This window comes from Melanerpes formicivorus, unplaced genomic scaffold (genome assembly GCF_026170545.1).
Source record: "Melanerpes formicivorus ecotype bairdi unplaced genomic scaffold, bMelFor1.0.p_v2 SCAF_22, whole genome shotgun sequence".
Lineage (NCBI taxonomy): Eukaryota > Metazoa > Chordata > Aves > Piciformes > Picidae > Melanerpes > Melanerpes formicivorus.
The window spans coordinates 11573704-11591313 of record NW_027142374.1 but is presented as its reverse complement, the minus strand read 5'-3'; the positions used below and the strand labels follow the sequence as shown (position 1 = coordinate 11591313).

Genomic DNA, 17610 nt, shown 5'->3' with positions numbered 1-17610 from the left:
GTGGAGCACAAAAAAGCCAGGAATCAGGCTGCGGGAAAGGGCTACTAGGCAGAAATGAGCTCCCAGGAGCAGATCACCCAGCACGGAAGAGGTTGAGGAGCAGCTTTCTAAGAAGAGTTAAACGTAGCGGGGAACCCCCTAAGTTGATGGTAAGAGACTTCACTCAGTTTTGGAGGGCAATTACAGCACCCTGGGACCCTGGTCGCTCCAACCGTGGTGTGAAAAACGCGTTCCCCACTCCAGCGCCTAGTCAGCGCTTAGCCGCTTCTGGTGTTACCTTGGGACCAGAAAGGAGGCGGTTCTAGACCAATCTTGATGCCCCAGCTTTTGGTACTTGCTGCTTCCTGAAACCAGAGAAGTGTAAATCAAAGCCCCGGCAATCAGCGCTGCCTGATGGAAAGAGTGAAGTGCGGCCCTGACTCCGGTTCCCCGGAGCTGCCTTCTGACACCGGCTCGGGACCCTCGTCCGGAGCTGGACACGGTTTTCGGGAAGAGGGGTAAGGAGCAACCCCCAGTCCCCGAAGAGGGAAAATAATTACGGCAGAGAAAGGGTAGGGAAAAAAAGAGTCTTATGAAAAAGGAAGCAAATGCTAAATCAGTGACTCATGGTACGGATGACTAATCCCGTCAAAGCACAGCTCATGTCGGGCATGGAATCGGTGCCGAGGTGGTGGGGAAAGCAGAACGGCCGCGGGATGCGGTAGGGGCAGCCCCGGCTGCTAGCGAGGCTGGGTAGCCCGCGCCGGGTTGCTCTCCCCTCCGATAACACCCGGCAGAAGCGAGGGAGAGGAGCACCGGCCCGATGCCGGTGCGGGGCGGATCGGTGGCGGTGCCGGTGACCTACTTTCCTCCGGCCCCTCCCGGCGAAGGGCACCGCCGCTCCTCGCGCCACCTGCCCTGCCCTGCCCTGCGCTGCTCCAGCCCTGCCCTGCCTCTCTTCCCCCCCCCCGCCAGGCTCCGCGCCCGCGCCTCCTGCGCGCTTTGCGCGCTAGTCCTCCCCGCCCGCCTCCTGCGCCCCGCCCCCGCGCGGCTCCCGTTCCGCCGGGGCGCGCGCCCGGCGCGGGAGGGGGCGATGCGGGCGGGCCCGCGCGCGGCGGGGTGCCGGCGGCCGGCGGGTGCCGCCGGTGGCAGCGGGGAGGGGAGGAGGAGCGCGCCTGTGCAGTGCCGGGAGGACGGGCTCAGCCCGCCGCCGCGTTACACAACCGGCCGCTGCCGCAGCCGAGTTTCACAAGTCCCGCCGCAGCTCGCCGGCAGACCTTACCCACCGTGCGCCCACCCACCCACCGCTGTCGCACCAGAACTGTCCCCCGGCTCTGCCCACCCTCATGCCATGTCTCCTTCGGGCAAAGGGACCTCGGGGAGGGCGATAACCCCTGGAGCCGCGGGGGCAAAGCGCCGGGGCTGGGCATGGCACTGAGAGCGGCTCCGGGACACGCATCATTCTAGACGGTACGTACGGCCCGGTGCCGCGAACCCTCGCGGCGTGGGGGGGTGGGCGTGCGGAAAGGGAGGTTCCTGTACTAGCAGCCCACGGGGAGCGACGAGGCGGGCCGCGGTGTGCCCCGGGCAGAGTCCCCGCTGCGGGGCTGCCCTGCTCGCGTCCCAGCACCTCCAGGACTGTCCCGATTAACTTTCGCAGAGGAGAATTTGCAGCCGCAACTTAAGTCGCCAGATTTACCCCTCTCTCCACCAAAACCGGTATGTCGGCAGGACTAGCGCGGGACTGCAGCTGCTCGGTGGGTTTCCCGTAGTAGAGGTGAGGCTCAGGGGGGGCGGGGGTCTCCTGGTGCTGCCAACGCAGCTCCCGGGCGGGGATGCTGGAGTGCAGCAGCATCCTCAGAGTCGGGGACCAGTTCCACACCCTCGGCCCCACTGGTGCCCGCGGACCCCGCGGCACGAGCCGGCTTGGAGCAGCCACAGGACTGAGCAGGGCAGAGAGCTGCGGGGGTTCTGGGCTGGGGGTAAACCGATTTGATGGAGACTAAATTTGGCCTGATTTGGCTTTGTCATTCTGTCTTGAATTTCTGTCGGTTTTATCTGAAAACGCGGTGGGGAAGAACCTGCGGGCTGAGCCTTGTGCCTAAAGATAGCATCTAAAATCCAGGTTGAAAAGTTACTCCTCCTGCTAGGGTTATTGTGTCATTCGATTTTACAGACCATTGTAAGCAGGGAATGATGAGGGCTTTGAAAGTGCCTCGTATGTTTCGGCTGTGGATTTGGGAATGATAACTTCAAGCCTTGGTCCCTTAATGGCAGAAATTGCCAACTGATTGTGCTGGTCAGCTCGCCCTGGAAGCACACTTCAAAGCTGAGCCCTGTGTGATTCATCAATGAGGTGTCGGAGGCACTTAGGAGAGCACCCGTCCTTTGTAACGTGTTGCGGTCCCCAAAGGCAGGGCGATGCTGGACCATCTGCAGAGCAGGTCCCTGCTGAGTGGATTTTGGAGAAGTCTAGCATAGGAGCCCCTTGGGGGGGGGGCCGTGGAGGGGGCGGTACTGGCACCAAAGTGACAGCTCTCACTGATCCCAGAATGAAGATGCCGTCAGTAGGGGAGTAGCCCTGGAGAGAACGCACCTGAAATCAAAGCTGTTACAATGCCCCATGCTTTACCCACCTGTGAGGGTGCAACATAAGCTGAGAGGGCACAGTTATTTATTATCCTGAGTTTACTTTATCATGTGCAGTGAAGATGGCAGTGCTGATTTAACTAATGGAATGAGATGTTCAGGTGTACAGATTGGAAAATCATAAAATCATAGAAGACCTCGAGTTGAAAGAGACCCATAAGGATGTCAGAAGTCACATCATTTTCAGGCAGAATGATGATGATCCCCTGTCCTTATTTTGCTGGATCAATGCTCACTAATCCCTAGCTCTGGAAATGGGAATTTGCCTTAAAGAGGCAATTCTTCATGTTTTTGATAGGTAGGATTTGCAGTCCTCGTAGGTCCTGTGAATGTTGTTTGAAGGAGCAGATGATTTCAGGAGCATGCAGTGTGAGCCCTTTGTGCTTAAACATCCCACATGTGCTGTTTTGGTTGGGAATTGATGTAATTTTTATAAACTTCCTGCTTCACCATGGTTATGCAGCCAGAAAAATGCATTTGGATCTTGGGCTTTCTAGAAAGTGTATTTAGGAAACGTAGTTTTCCTCCAGCATGCTAATGAGAGTAACGCCGTGTGAGAGTGATGCGTCACGGAGGAGCAGAGAGCATCCTGTGCGGTCAAGTACCGTAGCGACCGCACTCGGGGCTCTGTGGCTGACGGAGTTCTGACAAAGGCAGCCGATGCTAATGAGCAGAGGAGGCTCAGGAGTTAAGGCAGCAGTGGAAGTTCGTGTGGAAGGCAGGCATTCGTGTCTCCTGGGCTGAACCTGTTTACCACTGAACCTTTAGAATTTTTCTGGAAGATGTAATAGGAAAAATGCAAATGACTTGAGGAGTGGTTGCTTATTGCTCATTTATTCTGTTCATTCTGAGGTACAGATTAGAGTTATTTGATCTAGAGGAAAAAGTAAAATTGGTTTGATTTTATTATTTATTTTTTTTAAACCTGTAAACTTCAGAGACATTTGGCAGTAAAGTATGTGAGGGTTCCTGTTCTTCAGCCACTCAGGCTATGTCTGTATTAAATTATTTTGCTTGGTTTAAGGCAAACATGAAGTACTCAAAAATAGCTCATGGTTGAAGATTGAAATTAGCAGATGAATAGGTCAGAATTACGTTCTCATTGTGTCGGAAGCAGCGCTACATTTCAAGTGATACTGATGTCAAATCCAACTTCTGCTCATTAGTAGTATCAAAAAAATAATAATGAATTGGTGGGATGTCTTTGCAGTCTGGAGCCAGGGCTTGCCTATGCACAGAAGTTGCATTGTTTTGTCCTAAATTACACAACCTCCCGAGATTCACGTGTAGCGAAACAAAGGCTTTGGTGCCAGCATAGCTCATTCCCTTAAGACTGGGGGGATAGCTCTGTGCCTATACTAGAACACTTATGGATTCTGCTGGAATAATGCAGCTTTAACCAAAATAGTAAACCCTGTAAACCACAAAATAGTATGGACCAGTCTCTGCTAGTGTTACTAAAATGGTACACCTCTGTACCACTTCAGTCCCACAGCTCTATTAGGGAAGCCAGGCAGGTACAAAACCTGTATTTATTTGTTATGACCTGGAGGACACCCTTCTTTCACTTGAATCTTTGTTCACCTAAGGCCATACTCTGCTCAATGTGCCCCATCTCATCCTGCTGCAGTAGTGACTGTGTGCCCATTAGTACAGCCACAGCCAGTGGGGCTCACCTGGTGCAGCTCTGCTGTATCTGTCATGTTCTGCTGTCCAGGCTGAGGACATTTCTCTTTTTTCCCCTTTATTTCTTTGCTTCTTTTGATGCATGCAGGACTGCATAGCACAGCACAACTCCTTGCCCTGTCACCTGTATGTCAAGCAAACAGTGCTCTTATGCAGGAGCCCCTCCAACGCCCCTTTGTTATTACTCCTGTGTCACCTTAGCCCAAATTTGATGTGAGGTTGAGGTGGTGGTGAGGCCTCAACAAGCTCTCTGTACACAGCTGGGCTTGCTGGCTGCACATCTGCTCAGCCTCAGAAGCACCAGATTCAGTAAGACTGCAGAGGTGTGGACAATTAATGAGAGACTTTGACCTACTTCATATTCCATTATTGGCTTTGGCCTTATCTACATGGGGAGATTACACCAATTTAGTTTAAGTCTGTTTTTAAAGTGATTTGATTAACCTGATGTGACCTCATGTAAGGACATTCTTATTTTGGTTCAAATGAACTTATTTGGCTTCAACCAAAACCTGCATTTAGTCAATTTGCACAGAAGTTAACTTAGCCATGCCTAAACTGAAAGGAGAACTGATGTCTCTAAATAATGACACAACTTTCTCATGAAAGCAGAACCTTCTGTAGAATCTGGAACAGAGTGTAGTTACTAACAAATCTGCAGGAGACTGAAAGCTATTCATAGCAAAGTTTAAAAAACAAAAAAAAGGAAAAGAAAACAAGTAAAACTTAAATATCTTAGTGAGATAAATGAGATGCAAATAATCCCAGTTCTGGAATACTGAAAGCAGTGGCACAAGGCTTCCACTGCTTGAAGCAAGGCTCTCCCATGACTCTTCAGCTTGCAGAAGAGGGGAGATATTTGTGCCCTGTACACAGAGTGCCTATACAGTCAAAAGCTACAATAGTGATGTGGGGAACTGGAGTCCTGATTTGAATGCAACAGTACAGAGTGTCTCATGACGTATTTTGTAGGAAAGAATAATTAGACGTGGAAATAATGAGGAAACAGGCTAAACTACAACAAGATTTTATCAAGGATGGATTGTGCTGGACTAATCTAACATCTTTTTCGTACAAGAGATTATTTAGGTGGGGTGAGGCAGGAATGTAATTTATCTACAGACAAACATTTGAGACCATGCCCCACAGGACATTATTGCTTAAAATGAAGATGATGGTTCAATTCAAGAATTGAAAGATGGGAAAGGAGCTGGCTAATGAAAAGATACAACAGTTGCATGCCCATAAAGCTGTTGTCAAAGAAAGTCATTAAGATGGAGAGAGATGAGAGCTGTTGCTCTCTTGGGACCAGGCTTGTGCCTGTTGAATGGAGCTGTGCTGATTGATGGGTAGGACCTGGGTGTGTGCCCAGGAGCTGCACGGGATGACACAAAGTTGGGAGGTATTGTCAATACAGAGGAGGATCAGATTATCATATGAAAGGAATTTAGATGACTTTGTTGATCACAGTGATAGAAATAAAATGACATTTAATGAGGCTGACTGCAAAGTCATGCAAAGTTTTCAGCTCAGAGATCAGTAACAAGAATTACCAGTATGAAACAGGAGCTCATCATCTCTCTGTGACAGAAGGGAAAGATGTGCATGCACTGGCTGGTCAGGAGATACCTGCAGACAAGCAGTGAGATACAGCTGTGATGGAGACCAGTGACATCCTTGCATATCAAAGGAAAGTAATATGAGAGATTGAGGGAAGTGTGATATTGTCATTGTACAAATCATTGCACAGAGGGTTGGCCCAAGAGCTTCCTGTTGCTTGTGGAGTAGCCCACTGGGATTTTGCTTAGCTCTAGACACCCCAGGCAAGGAAATGTTTAATTAGAACAGTAGGAGGACTAGAGATGTGGTTACACAAATGGACCTTCTGTTGTATAAAGTGAGGTTAAAGAGCATAACTTGTCCACTCTGGCCAGTTGAACAAATGAACAGACAGGTTCCAGTAGGTCTTCTTGCACACTGTTGGGGCTAAACAGCAAGAAGGCAGAAAAACTGAGTCAAAAGATAGCACCTGCACAGAATCAAGTCATGTAAGTTGGTTATGAATACATTTGGATGGGAAATGAGAAGGTAGCTTCTAGCTACCTAAGGACTGAAGCTGTGTAATAGTCTTTCAATTAGGGTAGTTTTGAGATAGATCTTGATAATCTTATGAAAGAGATTATACAATTAAATTGGAGAGTTCCTGGAGATAGGAAATTAAGTTTGCAGAGTTAGTCCATCGGTCTCCAGGGCAGCTGTATTTTGATGTGAAGTTGAAAGGAGAATGGGCCTGGTTTTGTTTTCACTATCAAGTCTGCATCAAAGCTTCTGCTGTTTTCTTGGGACCCAAGGCTAGAATGAATTTTCCCTGTTGCTTCAGGTTTTAATCTTTTTTCCCCCATACTTGCCCTCTGCTCAAGAGCTAGACATTGAAAGTGCATAGCATAGAGACTCCTTGTAGCATTAGATGGGCACAATTGCCTGCCTTTTTTCCTGGTGTGCTCCCTGGTTTAACCTGTTCATTAGATATTTTTTGTGTTGTACTTCATGGCATATTTCCAGGGATTGGTTTCTAGCTTTGTTAAATTAACTTTGTGTGGGTACAAGGACATGCAGTACTGGCAGTGATCTTCACCTGTCCTTTTCTGTGTCACAACACAGTTTACTCTTCTGTGCTTCTGATGTGCATCATAAGTTTGTAGTATGATGTGAGGACATGTTCTGGGGCCCCCTCATGCATCTTGGCAGGTTAGAGAGATATTGTGAGGTAGCCCTTAATGGTGCTGTTTTCCAAGACTGGAGTGCTGGGGCTGATGTTCCCTTTCTACCTGATCTTCCTAAATTAAGTTGCAAAGCTAGACTTAAAATCAGATCCTGCTCTGGTGCTGATTGGAGCAAAGTTCTGCAAACAGTGTAGGATAACTTCTAGGGGTGGGGGAAGATTGCTGATGATTAGTGATGGATTAGTAATTTTAAAAACATGATTTTATTATAGGAAAGTTGACTGTATCATCATAATGTGCATCTTATTACAAGAAAGAAAGAAGGAAAGAAATATAATGAGAGAAAGCAAGCAGGCAAGCAAGAAGAACAGCTTGCCTTAGCCTGGAGCAGAGATCACATACCTGCTAAGCTGCCTGCAGAGAGAAATTGAAATATGGAAAAATGACAGTGCAAACGAGGACAATATTGAAAGGGTAGAAGAGGAAGTGTGTTAACCAAGCTCCACAGAGCTGTTGAAATGCATTGAATCATCTGTGACTTGTATTCTTAGGCAAACACAATTGTATAATTGATTAATTTGTCAACATTTCTTTAATGCACAACACTATGGTAACCAAGAGACTCGCTAAACATTGTCACAGAGAGCGCTGTAAAAGCGATCTTTCTTTAGGAGGCAAGGAGGGAGGCAGAACAAGAACTTGGAGCTCTAACTTTAGAAGACTGATATGCACACCCACGAGCACACACAAGCGCATACATGAGCAGTTGGAGATGGCCTCCTGTTGATGGTGGTAGAAGATGGACATCAGATAGGTTGTCAGTGATGCACATGTGGTGGCCCTGAACACTAGTGCTACGTGACTTTGGCAGCAGATGGACCACCCTGCCACTGGTTCTCTAACACCCAGGACTTCCAAGCAGGCAGGGAGTGCAAAGGGCTTGGTCTTCCAGGTGCCACTGCTCACATGACATGGAGGCCCATGGATCCTGCACTCAAACCTCCATCAGCTTCTGGAACCTCAGTCCAGGGCTGCTTTTCATGGACTTGTTCCATGAAATAGTAATGAGTAGGGTTGTACCCTGAGTATCCTGGGCTTGGCTGGTAGCTGTGTTGGACCTGCAGTTGCCACTCGGGCTGTTCTCTGTGCCCTCTCTGGGCAGTGATTCAGGCAAGCCCCTCTGCTCCCAAGGACAGTGCCACATCTCAGCAGACTCGCTAATCTCCCCATGATTCATATTCTCCCTCACTTACAAGTCAGTGTGAGGTGCTTTGTTGAATGCCAACTCTAGGCAGATCGATTAATTGATTGACTAACAGATAAACAGAGAGATATTTGCAGGTGTGTTTATTCTTGTTTATAAATTGCCCAAGCTTAGGCAAGCTTTCTGAGTATGTGGCAATGGCAGAAATCATATTCATAAAAATGCTAATCTCTTCTCTTGCTTCATCAGTCCAGCCCACAAACACACACATACACACACACACTTAGAAGAAATTAATAAGGTCTGTTTGTTCTCTCCTAGGTTCATCCTACTTTACTCTTGTTTCAATTCACAGGACAGTGTGGCAGATTGCTTCAGGACAATAAAGTTTTGACCATAAGCCACATACTATTATTTTATTTAGAAGTAAACTAACAACAGCTGAGCTGCTAACAGCTCCCATCACTGTGGATTATTTTGCACAGGCATGGCAGCACTGTAGCATAATTTGCAAGCAAATGAAGAGGTTTTTATCTGAAGGGGATGAGGTGAACCTCTGGCCCTGATGAAGGCAAAAGCTGAACTGCTATTAGCTTCTGGGCAGTGAGGACCTCTTCCAGAGTACCAACCAAAGAGACAAGTAAATGTTCGTGGGAGTCAGCCCTTGGGTTTAGGCTGTATAAGGCTCTACTGCATAAACTGCAGATATGTTTTTATGTCTAGAGGAGGATGCTGTGTGTTTGGTCCACTGATGGCTTGTCACTGCAAACACAGCAATTAGAGAGGCTGTAATAGCTGGCGAGGGTTACACCCCTTGCTGAGGAAGTTTGGCCATGAACCTGTTTGTCCTGTCTCTGAGTGCAATGTACACTGTGTACACAGTTTACAGTAAATTAAAAATATTCACTCTGATCAAACTGTTTCCAATCACATTTTGTTAAGTGCTGTATTATGGGTGTGTGTGTTAAAGTGAGTCATGTGCGGCAAAAAGGCAGGACTTTGGCTGACTCCACTACTGATGTGTGCATTAAAGATGGGTATCAACAGTTTGCTTTTTCTCTCAAATAGAACAATTGTAATTGCTTCATTGTGGGGCAGGCTTTTAATGGAAGTGGCCCAGTAGGAAGTATTAATAAAACAAACCCTTTGTGCTAATCTTGACACGTTTTCTGTTTGATTTCGCTTATGGCAGAAGGCTGAGCCCTGTCCCTAGTGGAGACAATGTGTCAACATAGAAAAAGTGAGTTACTTTATTTTCTTCCTAGGGTAAAACCCTGGGGCTGTGCTGTGGAGCTCTGTGTTTGCAGAGGCAGTATGCATTGGCCCTTGGGTGCCAGTCCTGGAACAGACAATTCTTTCCACTCGAGCGTGGACTTCTGTGAAGCTGAATCACTTACTTATCTGGGGGCATCTTTACATCTCTTGAAGTTTGGCACTTCAAATGCAAAACCTCCTAGTATCTATGTCTCCCTGGCCCTTGAGCAGAAGACAATTATTTGGGGAAATTTGCACAACTCGGGAACTCTTGCTGAAAATTTGATGTGAGAACATTTTATACTACTCCGGTTTCCTACTTTCTGGAAATAATTCAGATATTTTGGAAGGAGAGGGTCACAGAGAAGATATAGGATAGGATAGGATAGGATAGGATAGGATAGGATAGGATAGGATAGGATAGGATAGGATAGGATAGGATAGGATAGGATAGGATAGGATAGGATAGGATAGGATAGGATAGGATAGGATAGAATTAACCAGGTTGGAAGAGACCTTTGAGATCATCAGGTCCAACCTATCATCCAACACTATCTAATCAACCAAACAATGGCACCAAACACCCCATCCAGTCTCTTCCTAAACACCTCCAGTGATGGTGACTCCACCACCTCCCTGGACAGCCTATTCCAATGGCCAATCATTCTTTCTATGAAGAACTTCTTCCTAATATCCAGCCTAAACCTCCCCTGGTGCAGCTTGAGACTGTGTCCTCTTGTTCTGGTGCTGGTTTCCTGGGATAAGAGACCAATCCCCACCTGGCTACAATCTCCCTTCAGGTAGGTGTAGACAGCAAGAAGGTCTCTCTTAATCCTGCTATACTGTCTGGAAAGTGCAAAGCTCCAACTTTTTCTAATCCAGGGCATATGCTTAGAATCTGGAGCTGAATTCCTTGTCCTGGGCATATTCATAGTTGAAAAAGCAGGTAGTAGAGCTATCATGATCTTGAGTGTGAGACTGATTAGTTTGTTAGTAGTAAGCTGTTGTGACTAGAGCAAGGAAGAACTACTTCTGCGGTATTTTGGTTTGTTGGGTTTTTTGGTTGGCTGGCTGGTTAGTTGGGGTTTTCTTAAGGGCATAATGTGAATATTAATAACTGATGTAACTGGAACAGCATATTTCTTAACACTTGTCCTTAGAGCTAATGTATTGTATTAACATGATGAGTTTGATTGCACAGTATGTAAAGTTTTATAAATATAAATCATCTTCTTATTTTAAAAGCTGCAGTGCTGAGGAAACTATTCTGGGGTTTTCTAATATAGTCTGGTTTGATTTGTTTGAATACGAAGAGATAGCAGAGAATAAATCAGATAATGAGCTGCTTTACATAGAAGGCATAATGCCTATTTATAATGTATAGAAGCTCTAAGAGAGATGAATTGTCAGTTTAATCTTCTTTGGATTGTGTTTGAAACCTACTTTTATGAGGCATTCCTGACTCTTCTGGAGATTACTATTCAGACACTTACACAGACTTCATTTGTGTTTGATTTACAGCTCCACAAGATTCTCTACAGGCAAATCTTCTCTTCAGCTGTTTTTATTTGGTTCCTTGACCTTGAAGTAAAATTTGTGGTGATTGTAGGTGTTGCTAAAAGTTTTCTTCTGACCTAGTTGCCCTTGTCAGAACTTAGGAAGTACTGTTGTCTCAAGGGTGCATCTTAGCAGAAGCAGCAGTAACACAGGTCATGTCTTTTGTCATTGGCATCTTGGACACAACGTTGCAGAGGCTTGTAGTTGACCTGAGAGGGATGAAGATTTCTGCCTTACTCTGCGCAGAGATGAGGAGTTTGGAGCCTTTGCAATAAATACTTCTTTTTTTCCGGCTTTTTATGTAAGATAAATTTCCTGTGGAAAAGATGACTGCTGGATGAATCAAATCAGATGAACTAAACATTAGATTTCTCTCTGTGTTTTTAACAGTGCACTGACATTGGCTGTGTGCCTATAAAACAGCTGGGTTTTGAGGGGGAAAAAAAAAAGAAAGAAGTGACATTTATTTCTATGTCTTTCCTGACATGACATCATGCTTTATTAGGGCATCATTTCAATCATCTTTACTAGCAGCTGATTTTCTTCCCAGCAACACTTGCAGCAGGCTCAATCAAAGAGCCCTAATGGAGAAACGTGGCTGGAAAGATGACCCACAGGCTGGAGCCTGGCAGAGCAGGATTGCTGCTCTGTGTAGAGAAAAAGAACATCTATGAGATATTAAAAACTTTTCACAGGGATAGGAAGATAATTCTCAAGATAACACTGTATCAAGCTCTGCTCTAACTTCTATCTCCTGCCAGGCTTCCTAAGCCCTAGGTCATAAGGTTAGAGAAAACTGTGGGCTGATTATGTCATCCTTCACCTGTAGATACAGAACTTCCCAATTGCAGACCCAGATAGCTGTCATCACCCTCCTGTTAGGGATGACTGTTTCTGAAACATTAACATTCGTGTCAGGTCTAGATATGGATCAGCACAGGCTTAAATCATTGTCAGGAACAGATGTGAGATACCTAATCAGTTATTTGCTAAGGAAAATGAGTTTGATTGCATGAATAGTTGTAAATATTTCATTCAGCAATTCCTCTACTGCAGCAATGGTAAACAAGCGTCTGAGGCTGAAGAGAAGCAGGTTTTGGTACTGCACTTGACTTTTTTTTTATTCATTTAAATGTCAGTGTAGAAGAAAGCAGGTACCTTGAATTACTTTTTCTGACAGCATTGGTCAGTGTGCCCAGGTGGCTAAGAAGGCCAATGGCATCCTGACCTGTATCAGGAACAGTGTGGCCAGCAGGAGCAGGGAGGTCATTCTGCCCCTGTACACTGCACTGGTGAAGCCACACCTCGAGTACTGTGTCCAGTTCTGGGCCCCTCAGTTTAGGAAGGAGGTTGACTTGCTGGAGTGTGTCCAGAGAAGGGCAACGAAGTTGGTGAGGGGCTTGGAACACAAGCCCTATGAGGAGAGGCTGAGGGAGCTGGGGCTGCTTAGCCTGGAGGAGACTCAGGGGTGACCTTATTGCTCTCTACAACTACCTTAAGGGAGGTTGTAGACAGGCAGAGGTTGGTCTCTTCCCCCAGGCAGCCAGCACCAGAACAAGAGGACACAGACTCAGGCTGCGCCAGGGGAGGTTTAGGCTGGATGTTAGGAAGAAGTTCTTCATAGGAAGAGAGGTGGGCCATTGGAATGGGCTGGCCAGGGAGGTGGTGGAGTCGCCATCACTGGAGGTGTTTAGGAAGAGACTGGATGGGGTGCTTGGTGCCATGGTTCAGTTGATTAGGTAATGTTGGATGATGGATTGGCCTCGATGATCTCGAAGGTCTCTTCCAACCTGGTCTGGTCTATTCTATTCTATAACCAAGGGCTCACTTTGAAGAGAGCCAAGCATGCTTAACCCTAGTAAACATGGTCAGCCTCATCCTTGTCTATGATTTGCAGCATTTGTCCACAGGATGAGCACAAAGCTGCGGATTTTGCCACTGGGACACAATGATGGCACAGGAATTAATTTTGGCTGCAGGAGGAGGATGGTGGCCTGAGCACCAAACCAGCCATCCTCTGCCTCAGTTTTGCACCTGCCCACCTAAAGCCAAGCTTTGGTGGTGAGCACAGTGCTGGGCTGGGAGCTGAGGAGGACAGGGTGCTCCGTGCCCCCATTGGGCAATTGCTACATGAGAACTTTGCTGGCTCTTTGATCCTTTTTCTATATGTAAGCAATAATTAAGAACATGGCTTTAATCTCCTGTTTGTTGTGCACTTCTCACTTGTTGAGAACAAAATCAAAGTGGAAGAAACTTTAATGTTAAATCAAGATGGGTGTAATGCTAGTTTTAGTTAAGTAGATAGGAATTTTACTGCTGATCTTTTGCAGAAGGGCTGATGAGAAGCTAAAAAAGGAAGGAGGAAGTTCACTTTCCTCTCTGCCTAGAGGAATGTTTATGCTGCTTGAATTTTGACTCAATTATTTTGCTTGTGATTTTTGGGAGGCATGCACCAAAGCAGTGCATGAAAGAAGGAGGTTGGGAGAGTAGATGATATCTGCCTCACTAACACTGTATGAAATTTGGAGGAAACTGGGACTGTCAGCTAAAGGTCATGGGCATTTTTAACTTCTGCTGCTGGCTTCATGCTACTGCATCGATGTTCATCGGGGATCTTGCTGGCCTTGGTGGTATGACGTAGTCAGATAATCACAGAAACAAGCTCCCCTTGTACCCATGTGTTTTTTATGCATGTGCATCACAGTGTGATTCTTTCCATCAGCTGGGTTTAATGCATGTTTTCTCAGCCTAATTTTGTTGTGTTAAATACAGGGTGGACATTGTTAGTATATGGGATATGCAGTTTAAGGTGCTTTGGTCAGGAAAGCCCTAGGTAACAAGTTCAGGTTTGTTCTAATTCTGGACAGCACAAATAAATCCCACTGTTTTCACCCAGGAATTACACAGGTGGTTAAAAAAAGAACCATGTGCCTGCAGACCTGGCTGAATGAAGAGCCAGCTCTTTAGTGCTCTTTGTACTCTGTCCCAGGTGAGGTGTGATCTCACACTGCAGGCTTTTCAGCTAGCTTGGGCTCTTCCTTGAAAACCATGGACAACAGACATCTGTAAGGTACAGATATGCCATCCTTCTCAGCCACATCTGTATGGCCAGGATGCTCAGCAGGGTGGCAGTACCCATCTCTGCTGCCATTGCTTTACTTAGCAGAGGAGCATTATCCTTTGAGAGGTGGACAAATGTATTTAATTTACTGATTGCATTTGAGCCTTGATTTTGACTCATACCAGGAGGAGTATTTTTGTTCTGGAGCACTGCAGCTGTGAAATAAAGCATATTTTGAAATGTTCTGCATGCTTGCACAGTTGCAATCTATAGACAGCATGTAGATGTCAAAAATACCCCCAAACCACACTTATGTCCTTAATTTCAGGGATGCCCATTCTCATGGGACACGACCAGTATCCTGTGTCCTCCCTCTGCTGTCAGTAAGAGTTCCCCACTGTTCATTCTGCAGCAGGTGACAAGGGACTGTGCACTCTGCAGGGCTGGCAGGGCAGCTAAAGAGACCAGAGCATCTGTGGGGCCATGAGAGCAGAAATGTTGGCGGTTGATCTGTTCCCTTTCCCCCCATCCCTAGCCCCCACTGCCCCGAATCTCATGTTTACTTGAGACCTTTTTACATCAAGACTGTCTGGGAGGGACACATCTTTTCCAGTCTGAAATAGTTAAAATAACCCCCTCCAAGAGAGTCCCCCGAGCGAAGTGGGCATTCAGTCATGCTGAGTCATATTTGGTTATTACGGCTGATTATCCAGCCAGCCGTGCAAATAAACTGCAAGGGGGGGAAGAAGGACGTGAGTGAGTATCTTATCTACGACAGAATGAGGCCTTGGGTCTTTGTGCATAATATGTGTAACAATAATGACCTAGTATGAGGGTGTTCAGCAGCTGACATATTTGCAGTCTAAAAGAGATAGCAAAGTAATAAGGGAGAGAGAGAGATCTGTGGATGTTTATCTTCTCTTTTCTTCTTTCCAAAGGAAAGTTTTGCTTTCTCATTATATTTTCTAGTGCTTATCAGCACTACCATGAAGAATGATGAAGGTGATTGCAGTTAATTGTTTAAATATTCTTTCATTCCTGAAACTTTGAAAACAAATAACCACCTTTGGAGGAGCTAGGTGAGAAGTGATGTGGACAAGATAGGGCAGAAGAGAATATTGGATGTGAAGTCAAAAGTGCCTCAGAGAAGAGAAAGAAGTAGAGGGGTGTGTTTTAAAGAGGGAGAGAAAACTGATTGTATTATTAACAATACCAGTAAGCTTCAATAGTTAAATCCATGCTTGGTGTAACAGCAATGGAATTACACTTGAATCAACATCTTTTCTGGTGCATAAGTCTTCCAGTGTTACTGAACAAAAATATTACAAATAAGCCTGACTTTGTCCAGAATGCATTTGCTGACTATATTTGTCTTCTGTCCTTTTCATAGCAAACAAGAAAAGACATCTGTGGAGAAGGTCTGGTAGCCACAGAAAATATTATGCCTTGTAGTGTCTAACTGGTGCTATTAAGAGCTACTCTCAACTCACAGAGCTGTTCTTTAAGGCAGCTGAAACGAATGTGTATTTGCTGTTTGGGACCCTTTGCAACCATATTATATATTTGTAATGTAAAACAGTGGATGGAGAAGTGCCACCTCGAGACAGCTGTGAGTGACTTTGGAAATTCTGAGTAATGAGACGAGTTTTCTCACAATACTGCTCAAGTCTAGCCCTTAATCATACACTTGAAACAAGTGGGCTCAGAACTTATGAAAGGTGTTTACTTATTCAGCTTTAAGGCACAGGCCAAGAAATAACTTGATCGGATTAGCCAGGTTTGAATAGGAACAGCAGCAAACAGACTCAAGTGAGTGTGAATGATGCTGCTGTTCTCTCTATTAGAAAAATATCTGCCAGCTGCCGCTGCAGAGCGTAATCCTGCAAGGTGCTGACGCCTCTGCTTCCCATTGCCCGAGGCAGCTGGACCAGGGCACTTAAGGCATGCATCTCCCATTACTCACCTTAGTCAAACAATGGGTTTTCTCTGAGATCCTTCTCTCCCCTGTTATATAAAGGCTGATTCTTTTCTACTTCCTCCTTTCTGAAAGGCTCTTGACGCTTACAGGGACTGGGTACGTTGCTGGTTATTCTCAGCTGCAAGATTACAGAGATGGCAGTGGTAAGGTCAGTGGGGCATGAACACAGCTCAGCTGGAGAGCAGATGTGAGCAGATCATTTAAGGGAAGCAGATGAAATTCTCGGAGCCAAATGAGGATAAGACAAATTTTGAAATGTAAGCGCTTTATTTAAATTCCTTTTGACTTGTGTGCACATTGTACCTGGGATGCTCCAGAATTAAACACACCAAGAGGGTAAAGAAGTTTCTCATGCTTGAACTTGGATACGTGAAGCCAAAGATGTAAAATGAGGTCAGCTGCAGTGAATCCTTTGATATTCATTTAATGGATAAGTAGATAAAACTCTAAGTAAGCTTGCATGAGAGACTTTGAATTTTAACTACTGAAGCTCTCTGTGATTTTCTCACAGGTTGTTTTTTTTTTAACATAGCCTGGACATTAGGACCAAGAGGGTGGTCAAATACTGGAACAGGCTTCCTAGAGAGGCGACCAATGCTGTAGACCTGTCGGTCTTTAAGCGGCATTTGGGCATTGCTCTTAATAATGAGCTTTAACTTTAGGACAGCTTTGCCTGAATTGGTCAGGCAGTGGTCTAGATGATCCCTTCCAACTCAACCTAGTCTAGTCTAGTCTGTTCTGTTTGGCAGTTTAACTGTTCAAACAGCTGGTGCTGCTCCAGTGCAGGTCTCCTCAAGCTGTTTTCTCATTTCTTTTTCCTCTGAACTGGAGGTAAGAGGTGCTTGGGCTCTGGGAAATTCATCTTTTTGGTAGTCTTTGGGTTTGAGATTTGGGCTGAAGTCAAGAAGCTGACCTCTGGATCCCAGGAGCTGAATTCTCCTTTAGTGTAGGGAGGCTTCCAATCTGGTTCAGACCTATCTATAATCCTTTTGTCATACTATTTCCTTTTTTGAATAGCTTCCTTATGTATTGAGTTCCAGAAATTCCAGGCTGGTGATACACATGAGAAACAGATTGCAACAGAGAGCAGATTAAATTACTCAGGTCTAGCATTACTGAGGCAGAGCATTTTTTTCCTTCATGTGTTTGAAAAGGGAGAAAAATCTTTCTTTTATTTATAGGTAGAAATATGAGATCAAATGATTCTGAGCTGCCCTTTCATTGGCCAGTCAGTGATCACCTGAGGAAAAAACAACAAACTGGCTGCTTCTCCCCTCCTTCCTTTGAAAATCAGTTCTTACCAGTGCTGTGTACTTAAGGGAGTTCTAAGACTATATAGTCTTAGATGCTTCAGGAAGCTTATTTTAGGAGGGAAGATTGACTGAATGCCAATAGACAGAGCTAATCATCAGGACATCTGGATTCACTTCTTAAGTCTGCTCTGTGACCTTGGGTCAATGATTTAGGTCGAGCTTTTCCAAAATGTGCATTATTTGTAGGCACTGATTCTGGGTTTCAG

The 17610-nt window shown here is 45.7% G+C and overlaps 1 protein-coding gene across 2 annotated transcripts in view; it reads left to right on the top strand.

The window, feature by feature from the left end:
- The first annotated feature begins 1176 nt into the window (after positions 1-1176).
- The window catches only part of PASD1 (PAS domain containing repressor 1), a 54143-nt gene continuing 37709 nt past the window's right edge, over positions 1177-17610 (top strand). For both annotated transcript variants that reach the window (XM_068152177.1, XM_068152176.1), the window contains exon 1: positions 1177-1449. The gene's annotated coding sequence lies outside the window, so the exon portion shown is untranslated. The remainder of the gene's footprint in view (positions 1450-17610) is intronic.